The 12,382-nt window shown below is 41.8% G+C and overlaps 1 long non-coding RNA gene and 7 other non-coding genes across 11 annotated transcripts; 4 read left to right on the forward strand and 4 right to left on the reverse strand.

Moving 5' to 3' along the window:
* The first annotated feature begins 317 nt into the window (after positions 1 to 317).
* Positions 318 to 3,544, forward strand: LOC144995534 (uncharacterized). 4 transcript variants are annotated; one of them, XR_013659095.1, is made up of 4 exons: positions 318 to 338; positions 425 to 1,339; positions 1,425 to 1,490; positions 1,678 to 3,544. It is a non-coding gene; the product is annotated as an uncharacterized LOC144995534 (long non-coding RNA). The 4 variants fall into 4 exon arrangements; XR_013659096.1 differs by lacking the exon at positions 318 to 338 and having other exon boundaries at positions 352 to 1,184; positions 1,256 to 1,339; XR_013659094.1 differs by lacking the exon at positions 318 to 338 and having other exon boundaries at positions 355 to 1,339; positions 1,678 to 2,229; positions 2,306 to 3,544.
* Positions 3,545 to 3,952: 408 nt separating this feature from the next.
* trnan-guu (transfer RNA asparagine (anticodon GUU)) lies at positions 3,953 to 4,026 on the forward strand. Its single transcript has one exon. It is a non-coding gene; the product is annotated as a tRNA-Asn (tRNA).
* Positions 4,027 to 5,468: 1,442 nt separating this feature from the next.
* On the reverse strand, positions 5,469 to 5,540 carry trnad-guc (transfer RNA aspartic acid (anticodon GUC)). The gene has a single exon. It is a non-coding gene; the product is annotated as a tRNA-Asp (tRNA).
* A 207-nt stretch (positions 5,541 to 5,747) lies between these two features.
* On the forward strand, positions 5,748 to 5,821 carry trnan-guu (transfer RNA asparagine (anticodon GUU)). The gene has a single exon. It is a non-coding gene; the product is annotated as a tRNA-Asn (tRNA).
* Positions 5,822 to 7,263: 1,442 nt separating this feature from the next.
* Positions 7,264 to 7,335, reverse strand: trnad-guc (transfer RNA aspartic acid (anticodon GUC)). The gene has a single exon. It is a non-coding gene; the product is annotated as a tRNA-Asp (tRNA).
* A 1,724-nt stretch (positions 7,336 to 9,059) lies between these two features.
* trnad-guc (transfer RNA aspartic acid (anticodon GUC)) lies at positions 9,060 to 9,131 on the reverse strand. The gene has a single exon. It is a non-coding gene; the product is annotated as a tRNA-Asp (tRNA).
* Positions 9,132 to 9,338: 207 nt separating this feature from the next.
* trnan-guu (transfer RNA asparagine (anticodon GUU)) lies at positions 9,339 to 9,412 on the forward strand. The gene has a single exon. It is a non-coding gene; the product is annotated as a tRNA-Asn (tRNA).
* A 1,442-nt stretch (positions 9,413 to 10,854) lies between these two features.
* trnad-guc (transfer RNA aspartic acid (anticodon GUC)) lies at positions 10,855 to 10,926 on the reverse strand. Its single transcript has one exon. It is a non-coding gene; the product is annotated as a tRNA-Asp (tRNA).
* Positions 10,927 to 12,382: the final 1,456 nt, after the last annotated feature.

The following is a 12,382-nucleotide window of genomic DNA, read 5'->3' on the forward strand; positions in this document are numbered from 1 at the left end:
GTCTTTGAGAAGAAGCAGAAATGTGACAAGTGCCATATAGGACAGAAGCACTAAAGCTTTAGATGTGGACAAATGTTGTGAAACAGACAGTGCATTTAGAATAAATATTTGAGTCGCAAAGAATTGTGGGGTTCATGAATTACCTGTTGATTCTTGCAAAGAAGGCGGCCATTTTTGTGACACCACCGAGAGTGTGTAGGAGTTGATAGAGGTTTCACCAGCAAATAGGGGTTGGTGCAAGATAATGTGTTTTCTAGGAGCCAGTTGAAGGCTGAACTAGAAAAGGGCTCTCCCCGTCAGGGAATCGAACCCTGGTCTTCGCGCGGGAGCCGAAAATGGTTAAGCTTAACTCTCTTAACTTTTCCCATTCATTCTCTATGGTAGTTCTTAACACTACGGATGTAATTTACTTTTTCACCACTAGCGGGATTTTGGGGGCGCTGTTTCCACATCGCCTTAGTAGTAAGGATTTTACAGGAAGAGCCTTCAGGAAGAGAAAACAACAACAATCCTGCGGCCAGATTTGATCCGATCGCTGTTAAAACACAAGAGCACAACAAGTTAAAGTCAAGTTAACGTCTGATGTAAGTAAAAAAAAATGTACAAGACAAAGTATCTAATCTGAAGACATTTCTCTTTCCGTCATTGTTGAACATGAAACTCCAGCGGTGAGGATAACAGCTGGATGAGAAGAATGTCTAACTAGAAACTTTGAGCAGTTTTGTGTGTGTGTTTGTGTGTGTGTTTTCAAAGCCTTTTTTTTTTTTACCCAAGGTAGTGTGGAGGTGAACAGGGGTTACATTACATTTTCTATGCTATTTTTATAATGCACAACAGGGGTTACAGTACTTTATGATCAATTTAATGGATTATATGTATGCAGGTATATTGCATAGCAGGAATATGCAAAATTAAAGATTTGAGGAACTGTTTAGCTGAAAGATCAGTGGAGCCACCTTCAAGTAGTGAGGACAACCAGCTGGTTGGATTTGGTGTGCATTCTAAGAAGACCTGGAGGGATGTCTGGTAGAGAAGAGAAGATGGATGTGCATCATTTATCCTCAGGAAACAGTGGGTTTCAGGCAGCAAAACGTTCCTGCTCCAGCAGTACCTGAAGAAGAAAGAGGCTCAGACTCAGAGCTCTTCAGAACCTGCTCTTCCTAAACCTTCTTCTAGTCTTCCAGGTCTGTGGCAGACTAGACGTTCATGCTGACGTTAGTAAATATGGTAGAAATGATGTTTCCCATCTTTTCAGTGTCTTCTTTAGAGATGGAAGATGATGAAGAGTTGGAGAGAATGATGCTCTATGTCTCTCCATCCAAACTCCTCCCTTTACAAGGTAAAATTAAATCACACACAAGTACACACTGAGTGTTAATTACTACTTCTGATTCCAACCTGTTTTCTTATTTATTTGACTAAAGAGCAGGGACATGTAGTGAAGAAGATGACAGGACCAACGTGTTTAGAAACAATCCCAACCCAGCCAAGTGAGCAACACCAACATGTATCACATGTTGATTATGTTTCTGTATGCAGAATAGTAGTACTAGTAGTTGAAAAACTGATACTAGACTACATGTTAGTCTTAGATCACTCCTTTCTTTACACTCAGCACTTTTAAATGTGTCTGTTCAAATAGATGCATATTCATATGTTTACTTTATTTTCTTGCAGGTTCACTGAGTAAAGGTCTAGCTGCTGCTGCTGCTGTCGCTGGTACCTGATGGTTCTGTCGTAAACCAGGATCACCTTTTCCTTTCCTCTGTTTGCTGGTTGGCCACGTTCTGTTCTAATGCAGGTGTTTTGTGTGATTGCTTTTGTGATGCTGAAGGTATTCATTGTTCGTCGTTGAGGGTAAATTCAGAAATATTTTATTTGCATGAGTTTCTCATGAAAGTGATTGAAAGAAACCAGTCTTAAAAAGCAGAATTACAACAAAAGTACATGTCTTAACACGTCAGAGTAAAGTGGTTACACATGGATTATTACATCATAATGGTACCTTTCCTGGTCAATCAAAATATTAAAAAAGGAAAATAATTATTCATTTATTGATTTTCATACCACACCTGTTCTATTGAGCATGTTTTCTTAGATGGTTTTGAGTGTTTTGCACAATTACTAACAAAGAACTCTAAATACTTTGGGCTTTAGTGATGGATATTTCTGTTGATCTGAATCCAGACCAGCCTGAGAAGTCCAGCTGTCCTGCTGCTACACATGCAGGTGAGTTTTGGGGATCATTTGTCAGCTTTACTCTGCTGCAGCGTCCTGTCTGTTTCTGACTGTCTTTTTCCACCAGTTTCTTCTGCTCCAGTGAAGACTCCGATGCCAGTACCACCAGAGTTCCTCGCCTTGGAAATGCCTCAAAGTGTCCAGGATAAAACCTACAGTCAGTGCATTAACTTTGACAAAAATGCAAAGTACTGTATTCATTTGGACTTTGAGATAATATTTTATTCAACAACTCATGTTATTTTTTTATTTTTCCAGCAGTCGTTGGAAGACCCTCAGCTCAGTCTGCAGCTCCTCCTCCTGCTCACTTTCAGCCAACGCCTGCTGCTTCACCACTTCCATCTTATGACCAAGATGTTAGAAGCTGGAACTGATCTCCCCAGCAGAGGATCTGGATGAAAACAGAGATGGAGGCCTTAGGACTGTGGCCCGGGTGTCCACCTGTGAGACCTGCAATGAATATGATCTGCTTGTGGCGTATCCCACCTCAGAACATCATTTACCGTAAAACCTTTGGAGACCCAGCAGCTGTGGTATAAACTCACTCAAGGAAGTGAAACTGTCACTGTGCCAGTTGTGACTCTCCCTCATGCTTAAACCAGACGAAGCTCCTCTAACTCAGACCGACGTTGAAATAATGGTGAAGGAGATTGTAGGTCTGCAGCAACAACAGCAGAAACCTGGAAAAAAGATGATACACAACTGTCTTGCTTGTGGGCAGCCTTGTTACTTTGAGGATGGATCTTCTGTTCATTTATCTGTCTGGGGATGTAAAATACCTCTACTGCTCCAAAAAGGTACACTAGATCTATGCAGCAGAAGTCCTTACCAACCCCAGAATCCCATTTGCAGACTTTGCTGTCAGTCCATTTTTTGACAGAGAGTTAAAGGCTGCATTCATGGTCACACACTGATTATGATAGAACTCCTGATTTTATCCTTCAATGTGAAAATATTTGTAATTTAGTTTGTGAAATCTATTTTGTGAATACAATTTTCTTACAGTTTTGTTCTTGAATTGTTTAGAAAAAGCAACAATATTTACTTCTACCTCAATTCATTTTACATCTTTAAATTACTTGTATTAATTTTTGCATATTTAAATCCTTCTGCCCTTTAATTGTAGATACATGGTTGAACGTTTTGTGTTAAATACTGTTTATTTATTTATTGCTTGTTGATATCTTAATAAAGCATGGTTGAAATTGAAATGACTGTTTTTAGGCACAAGGAAAGATGGAAGTAGAAAACAATAATTATGAAATGTCATTTTCAGTTTAACATTAAAACATTTATTATACCCTAACTTCTGACTGACATCACTCTAACCGGGGCTCGAACTCGGTACCAAAGGATTTCATCACCTTGGAAAGCATTCCACAAGCCACAATTTGATTGGCTGCCTGTGCTGCAGAAGCTGCAATTTGATTGGCTGTTCCGTGTTACAGGTATATACGGCTGGCCTCCGCGTGACAGGCGGAGATACTGTCCACTAGACTAACGAGGAACTGACACACTTGAACAAACATGTCGAAGATGGGTCACAGACGAGCTGGGATGCACACTTTGTTTCCTCAATGGATGAAGTGGCATGAAAAACCAATTCAAATGCAATCTCTCACAAACAGACTTTTTAGTCCATTTCAAATAAGAAATGACATGTCGTCATTTACCAACAAGCACTATAATCAGAATGGTATTTTCCACACATGTTGTCTCTGTGGCGCAATAGGCTAGCGCGTTCGGCTGTTAACCGAAAGGTTGGTGGTTCAAGCCCACCCAGAGGCGTTGTTTACTCCTGTCCTTCCTTCAATGCTAGTCTCATGTTTACTTCTATCTGGTTAGCTAATTTACTCAGTACTTTCATCCCTCAGCTCATGTAACTTTCTTAACTTCATATTCAAATCCAAATATTTCCCCAGACTCATGAAAATGCAAGAGTGGACACAAAGAGTGGGTGGGACAAGTGCTTTGGAACTTCAAAAGTACACAAAGCACAGGCCTCTTCTGTGCTGCTGCAACACACAGCCTGTTAATTTGGATGGACGCTCAAGCTTTCCCTAGGGCTGTAGGCTGAAGAACGTCCTGGCGCTGCCAACAGACATAGTTCCACTACATTGCAACTACTGAGTATCTTGGTTACTCCACAAGCAAAACACCTCAGTAGACGCCCTGCTTGACAATTCAGTTCAAAAAGAAAGGGCCTTTTTCTCAATTCAATGTTTGCCTTCTGAGCAAGCAAGCACCTGTTAGTTTCACACTTTCCAAAGCTGGTCCTGGAAGATTTAAGGATGGACGAGGAGTCCGACGCACTGCGCTATAGTTGCAGTCTCGTACTGGCACGTGTTTGAATGCAACTTCTGACATTCAGCCAGCAGTCATGCTTATGCTCAGCTGTCCTCAACAATGTAACAGTGCATTATATTTACTGTCAAGCAACATCACCAACAAACTTGGTTGATGTCAAGTCATTCAGACAAAACGGACCTGTTTCTCTTTGGACACTGTTGTCGGATGTGCTGGAAATGACGGAAAGACTGATCAATGCTTTCTGATTGCCTTTATCAGAAAACTCTTTCTGAGGTTCTGTGTGGTTTGTTTTGTATTTGTTTATAAGAACTTCAATTATATGGAATTTTCAGTTTTAAAGTGAATGGAAAAGGACAAGATGGGATTTCCTGGCGGTGAGAATTGATCTCATCACCAAGGAAACAACTTCTTAGGTCTTTGTCAGACAAGTTACAAATTGTATTTGTCCTTATTCCGGGAGGATTAAGGGCTACCTGGCTGTCATTGGATGCTATTGAAAGAGGTGTCAAGTCATTGCATTAGAACAATCGGTCTGACGACTTAGCTGTAATGCACAGTGGGCATCTTGTTGAACTTACCAAAACCTAACCTTAATTGTGAGAAAACAATGTCATGTCCTTCTTTGAAAGCTGTCTTTGAGAAGAAGCAGAAATGTGACAAGTGCCATATAGGACAGAAGCACTAAAGCTTTAGATGTGGACAAATGTTGTGAAACAGACAGTGCATTTAGAATAAATATTTGAGTCGCAAAGAATTGTGGGGTTCATGAATTACCTGTTGATTCTTGCAAAGAAGGCGGCCATTTTTGTGACACCACCGAGAGTGTGTAGGAGTTGATAGAGGTTTCACCAGCAAATAGGGGTTGGTGCAAGATAATGTGTTTTCTAGGAGCCAGTTGAAGGCTGAACTAGAAAAGGGCTCTCCCCGTCAGGGAATCGAACCCTGGTCTTCCGCGTGACAGGCGGAGATACTGTCCACTAGACTAACGAGGAACTGACACACTTGAACAAACATGTCGAAGATGGGTCACAGACGAGCTGGGATGCACACTTTGTTTCCTCAATGGATGAAGTGGCATGAAAAACCAATTCAAATGCAATCTCTCACAAACAGACTTTTTAGTCCATTTCAAATAAGAAATGACATGTCGTCATTTACCAACAAGCACTATAATCAGAATGGTATTTTCCACACATGTTGTCTCTGTGGCGCAATAGGCTAGCGCGTTCGGCTGTTAACCGAAAGGTTGGTGGTTCAAGCCCACCCAGAGGCGTTGTTTACTCCTGTCCTTCCTTCAATGCTAGTCTCATGTTTACTTCTATCTGGTTAGCTAATTTACTCAGTACTTTCATCCCTCAGCTCATGTAACTTTCTTAACTTCATATTCAAATCCAAATATTTCCCCAGACTCATGAAAATGCAAGAGTGGACACAAAGAGTGGGTGGGACAAGTGCTTTGGAACTTCAAAAGTACACAAAGCACAGGCCTCTTCTGTGCTGCTGCAACACACAGCCTGTTAATTTGGATGGACGCTCAAGCTTTCCCTAGGGCTGTAGGCTGAAGAACGTCCTGGCGCTGCCAACAGACATAGTTCCACTACATTGCAACTACTGAGTATCTTGGTTACTCCACAAGCAAAACACCTCAGTAGACGCCCTGCTTGACAATTCAGTTCAAAAAGAAAGGGCCTTTTTCTCAATTCAATGTTTGCCTTCTGAGCAAGCAAGCACCTGTTAGTTTCACACTTTCCAAAGCTGGTCCTGGAAGATTTAAGGATGGACGAGGAGTCCGACGCACTGCGCTATAGTTGCAGTCTCGTACTGGCACGTGTTTGAATGCAACTTCTGACATTCAGCCAGCAGTCATGCTTATGCTCAGCTGTCCTCAACAATGTAACAGTGCATTATATTTACTGTCAAGCAACATCACCAACAAACTTGGTTGATGTCAAGTCATTCAGACAAAACGGACCTGTTTCTCTTTGGACACTGTTGTCGGATGTGCTGGAAATGACGGAAAGACTGATCAATGCTTTCTGATTGCCTTTATCAGAAAACTCTTTCTGAGGTTCTGTGTGGTTTGTTTTGTATTTGTTTATAAGAACTTCAATTATATGGAATTTTCAGTTTTAAAGTGAATGGAAAAGGACAAGATGGGATTTCCTGGCGGTGAGAATTGATCTCATCACCAAGGAAACAACTTCTTAGGTCTTTGTCAGACAAGTTACAAATTGTATTTGTCCTTATTCCGGGAGGATTAAGGGCTACCTGGCTGTCATTGGATGCTATTGAAAGAGGTGTCAAGTCATTGCATTAGAACAATCGGTCTGACGACTTAGCTGTAATGCACAGTGGGCATCTTGTTGAACTTACCAAAACCTAACCTTAATTGTGAGAAAACAATGTCATGTCCTTCTTTGAAAGCTGTCTTTGAGAAGAAGCAGAAATGTGACAAGTGCCATATAGGACAGAAGCACTAAAGCTTTAGATGTGGACAAATGTTGTGAAACAGACAGTGCATTTAAAATAAATATTTGAGTCGCAAAGAATTGTGGGGTTCATGAATTACCTGTTGATTCTTGCAAAGAAGGCGGCCATTTTTGTGACACCACCGTGAGTGTGTAGGAGTTGATAGAGGTTTCACCAGCAAATAGGGGTTGGTGCAAGATAATGTGTTTTCTAGGAGCCGGTTGAAGGCTGAACTAGAAAAGGGATCTCCCCGTCAGGGAATCGAACCCTGGTCTTCCGCGTGACAGGCGGAGATACTGTCCACTATACTAACGAGGAACTGACACACTTGAACAAACATGTCGAAGATGGGTCACAGACGAGCTGGGATGCACACTTTGTTTCCTCAATGGATGAAGTGGCATGAAAAACCAATTCAAATGCAATCTCTCACAAACAGACTTTTTAGTCCATTTCAAATAAGAAATGACATGTCATCATTTACCAACAAGCACTATAATCAGAATGGTATTTTCCACACATGTTGTCTCTGTGGCGCAATAGGCTAGCGCGTTCGGCTGTTAACCGAAAGGTTGGTGATTCAAGCCCACCCAGAGGCGTTGATTACTCCTGTCCTTCCTTCAATGCTAGTCTCATGTTTACTTCTATCTGGTTAGCTAATTTACTCAGTACTTTCATCCCTCAGCTCATGTAACTTTCTTAACTTCATATTCAAATCCAAATATTTCCCCAGACTCATGAAAATGCAAGAGTGGACACAAAGAGTGGGTGGGACAAGTGCTTTGGAACTTCAAAAGTACACAAAGCACAGGCCTCTTCTGTGCTGCTGCAACACACAGCCTGTTAATTTGGATGGACGCTCAAGCTTTCCCTAGGGCTGTAGGCTGAAGAACGTCCTGGCGCTGCCAACAGACATAGTTCCACTACATTGCAACTACTGAGTATCTTGGTTACTCCACAAGCAAAACACCTCAGTAGACGCCCTGCTTGACAATTCAGTTCAAAAAGAAAGGGCCTTTTTTCTCAATTCAATCTTTGCCTTCTGAGCAAGCAAGCACTTGTTAGTTTCACACTTTCCAAAGCTGGTCCTGGAAGATGTCAGGATGGACGAGGAGTCCGACGCACTGCGCTATAGTTGCAGTCTCGTACTGGCACCTGTTTGAATGCAACTTCTGACATTCAGCCAGCAGTCATGCTTATGCTCAGCTGTCCTCAACAATGTAACAGTGCATTATATTTACTGTCAAGCAACATCACCAACAAACTTGGTTGATGTCAAGTCATTCAGACAAAACGGACCTGTTTCTCTTTGGAGACTGTTGTCGGATGTGCTGGAAATGACGGAAAGACTGATCAATGCTTTCTGATTGCCTTTATCAGAAAACTCTTTCTGAGGTTCTGTGTGGTTTGTTTTGTATTTGTTTATAAGAACTTCAATTATATGGAATTTTCAGTTTTAAAGTGAATGGAAAAGGACAAGATGGGATTTCCTGGCGGTGAGAATTGATCTCATCACCAAGGAAACAACTTTTTAGGTCTTTGTCAGACAAGTTACAAATTGTATTTGTCCTTATTCCGGGAGGATTAAGGGCTACCTGGCTGTCATTGGATGCTATTGAAAGAGGTATCAAGTCATTGCATTAGAACAATCGGTCTGACGACTTAGCTGTAATGCACAGTGGGCATCTTGTTGAACTTACCAAAACCTAACCTTAATTGTGAGAAAACAATGTCATGTCCTTCTTTGAAAGCTGTCTTTGAGAAGAAGCAGAAATGTGACAAGTGCCATATAGGACAGAAGCACTAAAGCTTTAGATGTGGACAAATGTTGTGAAACAGACAGTGCATTTAGAATAAATATTTGAGTCGCAAAGAATTGTGGGGTTCATGAATTACCTGTTGATTCTTGCAAAGAAGGCGGCCATTTTTGTGACACCACCGTGAGTGTGTAGGAGTTGATAGAGGTTTCACCAGCAAATAGGGGTTGGTGCAAGATAATGTGTTTTCTAGGAGCCGGTTGAAGGCTGAACTAGAAAAGGGCTCTCCCCGTCAGGGAATCGAACCCTGGTCTTCCGCGTGACAGGCGGAGATACTGTCCACTATACTAACGAGGAACTGACACACTTGAACAAACATGTCGAAGATGGGTCACAGACGAGCTGGGATGCACACTTTGTTTCCTCAATGGATGAAGTGGCATGAAAAACCAATTCAAATGCAATCTCTCACAAACAGACTTTTTAGTCCATTTCAAATAAGAAATGACATGTCGTCATTTACCAACAAGCACTATAATCAGAATGGTATTTTCCACACATGTTGTCTCTGTGGCGCAATAGGCTAGCGCGTTCGGCTGTTAACCGAAAGGTTGGTGGTTCAAGCCCACCCAGAGGCGTTGATTACTCCTGTCCTTCCTTCAATGCTAGTCTCATGTTTACTTCTATCTGGTTAGCTAATTTACTCAGTACTTTCATCCCTCAGCTCATGTAACTTTCTTAACTTCATATTCAAATCCAAATATTTCCCCAGACTCATGAAAATGCAAGAGTGGACACAAAGAGTGGGTGGGACAAGTGCTTTGGAACTTCAAAAGTACACAAAGCACAGGCCTCTTCTGTGCTGCTGCAACACACAGCCTGTTAATTTGGATGGACGCTCAAGCTTTCCCTAGGGCTGTAGGCTGAAGAACGTCCTGGCGCTGCCAACAGACATAGTTCCACTACATTGCAACTACTGAGTATCTTGGTTACTCCACAAGCAAAACACCTCAGTAGACGCCCTGCTTGACAATTCAGTTCAAAAAGAAAGGGCCTTTTTCTCAATTCAATGTTTGCCTTCTGAGCAAGCAAGCACCTGTTAGTTTCACACTTTCCAAAGCTGGTCCTGGAAGATTTAAGGATGGACGAGGAGTCCGACGCACTGCGCTATAGTTGCAGTCTCGTACTGGCACGTGTTTGAATGCAACTTCTGACATTCAGCCAGCAGTCATGCTTATGCTCAGCTGTCCTCAACAATGTAACAGTGCATTATATTTACTGTCAAGCAACATCACCAACAAACTTGGTTGATGTCAAGTCATTCAGACAAAACGGACCTGTTTCTCTTTGGACACTGTTGTCGGATGTGCTGGAAATGACGGAAAGACTGATCAATGCTTTCTGATTGCCTTTATCAGAAAACTCTTTCTGAGGTTCTGTGTGGTTTGTTTTGTATTTGTTTATAAGAACTTCAATTATATGGAATTTTCAGTTTTAAAGTGAATGGAAAAGGACAAGATGGGATTTCCTGGCGGTGAGAATTGATCTCATCACCAAGGAAACAACTTCTTAGGTCTTTGTCAGACAAGTTACAAATTGTATTTGTCCTTATTCCGGGAGGATTAAGGGCTACCTGGCTGTCATTGGATGCTATTGAAAGAGGTGTCAAGTCATTGCATTAGAACAATCGGTCTGACGACTTAGCTGTAATGCACAGTGGGCATCTTGTTGAACTTACCAAAACCTAACCTTAATTGTGAGAAAACAATGTCATGTCCTTCTTTGAAAGCTGTCTTTGAGAAGAAGCAGAAATGTGACAAGTGCCATATAGGACAGAAGCACTAAAGCTTTAGATGTGGACAAATGTTGTGAAACAGACAGTGCATTTAGAATAAATATTTGAGTCGCAAAGAATTGTGGGGTTCATGAATTACCTGTTGATTCTTGCAAAGAAGGCGGCCATTTTTGTGACACCACCGTGAGTGTGTAGGAGTTGATAGAGGTTTCACCAGCAAATAGGGGTTGGTGCAAGATAATGTGTTTTCTAGGAGCCGGTTGAAGGCTGAACTAGAAAAGGGCTCTCCCCGTCAGGGAATCGAACCCTGGTCTTCCGCGTGACAGGCGGAGATACTGTCCACTATACTAACGAGGAACTGACACACTTGAACAAACATGTCGAAGATGGGTCACAGACGAGCTGGGATGCACACTTTGTTTCCTCAATGGATGAAGTGGCATGAAAAACCAATTCAAATGCAATCTCTCACAAACAGACTTTTTAGTCCATTTCAAATAAGAAATGACATGTCATCATTTACCAACAAGCACTATAATCAGAATGGTATTTTCCACACATGTTGTCTCTGTGGCGCAATAGGCTAGCGCGTTCGGCTGTTAACCGAAAGGTTGGTGATTCAAGCCCACCCAGAGGCGTTGATTACTCCTGTCCTTCCTTCAATGCTAGTCTCATGTTTACTTCTATCTGGTTAGCTAATTTACTCAGTACTTTCATCCCTCAGCTCATGTAACTTTCTTAACTTCATATTCAAATCCAAATATTTCCCCAGACTCATGAAAATGCAAGAGTGGACACAAAGAGTGGGTGGGACAAGTGCTTTGGAACTTCAAAAGTACACAAAGCACAGGCCTCTTCTGTGCTGCTGCAACACACAGCCTGTTAATTTGGATGGACGCTCAAGCTTTCCCTAGGGCTGTAGGCTGAAGAACGTCCTGGCGCTGCCAACAGACATAGTTCCACTACATTGCAACTACTGAGTATCTTGGTTACTCCACAAGCAAAACACCTCAGTAGACGCCCTGCTTGACAATTCAGTTCAAAAAGAAAGGGCCTTTTTCTCAATTCAATCTTTGCCTTCTGAGCAAGCAAGCACTTGTTAGTTTCACACTTTCCAAAGCTGGTCCTGGAAGATGTCAGGATGGACGAGGAGTCCGACGCACTGCGCTATAGTTGCAGTCTCGTACTGGCACCTGTTTGAATGCAACTTCTGACATTCAGCCAGCAGTCATGCTTATGCTCAGCTGTCCTCAACAATGTAACAGTGCATTATATTTACTGTCAAGCAACATCACCAACAAACTTGGTTGATGTCAAGTCATTCAGACAAAACGGACCTGTTTCTCTTTGGAGACTGTTGTCGGATGTGCTGGAAATGACGGAAAGACTGATCAATGCTTTCTGATTGCCTTTATCAGAAAACTCTTTCTGAGGTTCTGTGTGGTTTGTTTTGTATTTGTTTATAAGAACTTCAATTATATGGAATTTTCAGTTTTAAAGTGAATGGAAAAGGACAAGATGGGATTTCCTGGCGGTGAGAATTGATCTCATCACCAAGGAAACAACTTTTTAGGTCTTTGTCAGACAAGTTACAAATTGTATTTGTCCTTATTCCGGGAGGATTAAGGGCTACCTGGCTGTCATTGGATGCTATTGAAAGAGGTGTCAAGTCATTGCATTAGAACAATCGGTCTGACGACTTAGCTGTAATGCACAGTGGGCATCTTGTTGAACTTACCAAAACCTAACCTTAATTGTGAGAAAACAATGTCATGTCCTTCTTTGAAAGCTGTCTTTGAAAAGAAGCAGAAAT

This window comes from Oryzias latipes, chromosome 11 (genome assembly GCF_053564925.1).
Source record: "Oryzias latipes strain Hd-rR chromosome 11, Olatipes_Hd-rR_3.1".
Taxonomy (NCBI): Eukaryota; Metazoa; Chordata; class Actinopteri; order Beloniformes; family Adrianichthyidae; genus Oryzias; species Oryzias latipes.